The following is a 2,550-nucleotide window of genomic DNA, read 5'->3' as shown; positions in this document are numbered from 1 at the left end:
TTTTGTTCCTTCTCGTCATTTTGGGTAGCACTGTCTTCTGCCCTTTTTTGTAGATCTTTGCTGTAGTTATAACCTTCACACATACTGAAGTTCAGGTGGAGATCTACAGATTTTTGAGTTATCCAGCTGCGTCTGGCTTAGGTATAGCTGCTGTGCTCAGCTCCTTCCCGCTGCGGACCTGGGCTAGGATTGGGTCTGGGTGTTTCTGGAACTCGGCAGAAATTCCTACTGGGCTTGAGGTGTGGGGGAGTAACGGCGGAGTGGTGTGGGGCGGCCTGAGGTGGTGGGAGAGGGTCTGGCCCACGGTGTGCCTCCTTTTTCTTTAATTTTGGTCTGAAAACTTAGGTTTTTAACCCCCCAGAAGAGAAGCTTATTGTTGTTATCATACAACCTAGGCAGTTAAGCTTAACCTCACTAACTCTATGAATATCAAACATCTCAGGCATAACAAAAAAAAAAATCCTTGAATGCCTGTCATTTTAATCTTCTATTTGTGCATCATTTCTAATGCCATATCAATAATTACTATGCTCTTTTCTATATTAAATATAATTATTTATTGTTGGAGAAAAGAGTGGTGGTGAAGCAGAGATGGTTGTTTTAGTCCGCTCTTGTTTACTCTGTCTAGAAAAACAATATTGTATACTTTGTCTTTCATGGCTATGTTTTAAAAGACACTCTTAAAAATTAGGGAATAGAAATAAATTCTGTTATGATTTTCTTAATGTTTTTTGCTTTTTTTGCAAACTAGTTATTTATGCATAAATTTCAAAAAGGTAAGTGAAAAATAAAAAAGACTTTTCATTTCAAGGCAGTGCGGCTGGCTGTGCGTTAAGTGTCCACGAGTTGGAGGTCCTTGTGGGAGCCCAGAGCAGGAACTTTACTACCCTGCAAGCGTGGCCGGGACCCTGGGCCAGGATGGAACATGAGGGTTGGGGCCCCACTGGGCCTGGGTGCAGCAGTCCCTGGAAGTCTCAGAATGCTCCACTCTCTGTCCCTGGGCCTCACACACCAAAGGCAGCGAGATGGACCTGCGAAAACTGGTTCCCCGGAGCCAGAGGTAAATGTTAGAAAGCAATCCAGGATGCCCAACACCAAAGTACACAAAAGTGGGAGAAAATTTACAGCATATCATCCCTGATACATGGCATGTTCCATGGCTTGTGGTGGTACAGCGTCCAAGTATGAGAACCCAACACACTGGAGCGAGCAAGATCAAGTCATTAAGGGGCTTAACTCATCTTGGGTCACTCACAGTATCCTGGCAATGTATCACCCGTCCTCTAAGCTCCTCCAGAAGTTCCACATAACTAACTAGTGGCATAAAAACAATCGTCAATCTGAGGCAGCCTGATGAACATACTAGCTGTGGAAACTTTCTGAAGCAAGAAAGTGGCTTAATGTACATTCCTGAAGTATTAAAATAGGCTGCATTTATTTCTATGATTTCAGCTGGAAGGATTATGGTGTAGCATTTCTCACTATGATCTTAGATATGGTGAAAATAATGATATTTGCCTTACAGGAAGGAAAAGTAGCCATCCACTGTCATGCATGGCTTGTCTGAAAAGGTGTTCTAACAGTGTGTTATTTAGTGCTTGCAACAAGAATGACTGCAGATCAACAATTATATTTCTGCAAGAAAAGTGACCCCATTCCATACAAGCCAGACGGCAGCTGCTCTGTGTACAGGAATTTACTTTTTCTAAAACCTCTCCACAGTATCTTCTCTTGCTGTGACACAAAGCACATGCTGTCATTTTAGCCCAACACATAATTCACCAGAGCCATCTAATTCATGATTCTGAGGCATGACTTCTAAAATACATGCCAAAAATTATTCACCTAGTTTGCAAATTGCTACTGCACTTGGCTGAGAATAGGCGGTTGTGGTAAAGGATGGATTAGAGGGGTCTGGACTCTGTTGAAATTGAAAAGACTGTGTCTGAGATGGTCAGAATGTGCCTGGATAAAGAGTTACTGAGGCGCAATAGTCACATAGCTGACCCATTTAATTCTACTGAAGTGGCTACAGCCATTGAGAATCAAGATGTAATTCTTTCCAACAATCAAGAGTTTGACCCTCTTGGAAGTTTTGAATGCCTTCAGTCCCTGAATCATCTGAAGAAGCAACTGAACTACAGTGACTTGAACCTGAGGAGAGCAGAGGCTCTCTTTAAGCAAGGTGGACTCCATGGACAATGTCTGTCCAGGACTTACTGGGCCACAATTTCCATCAGCAGAACCCCAGCAGCCACTGATACAACCCACTAACTCCTGCTCTCGATCTCAGTAAGGAAGTGTTGGTTCGCAGTACATTTTCTTTTTGGAACCAGCCTAAGTGTGGTGACTTATCAGTATACGAAGATGCATCAACCTTTTCCCAGAGGAGGGACATTGCGAAGGAAATACAATGGAGTCGAACCTTCTCTGTGGGTGTTTTATGCTCACACAACCTCAGGGAACCCCATTACACCCACCATTACAAATGCATCCGAGAACCCAGATCCCTTGCACCAGCAAGTGGCCCACTGTCAGTGTGAGCCTCAT

The 2,550-nt window shown here is 43.5% G+C and overlaps 1 pseudogene; it reads left to right on the top strand.

Annotated features, from left to right (window-relative positions):
- The first annotated feature begins 1,064 nt into the window (after nt 1–1,064).
- LOC101590086 overlaps nt 1,065–2,550 on the top strand; it is a 12,563-nt pseudogene continuing 11,077 nt past the window's right edge.

Source organism: Octodon degus, unplaced genomic scaffold (genome assembly GCF_000260255.1).
Source record: "Octodon degus isolate 3935 unplaced genomic scaffold, OctDeg1.0 scaffold00495, whole genome shotgun sequence".
Lineage (NCBI taxonomy): Eukaryota > Metazoa > Chordata > Mammalia > Rodentia > Octodontidae > Octodon > Octodon degus.
Note: the sequence above shows the minus strand (reverse complement) of the source record. Positions and strands in the feature narration are given on the sequence as shown.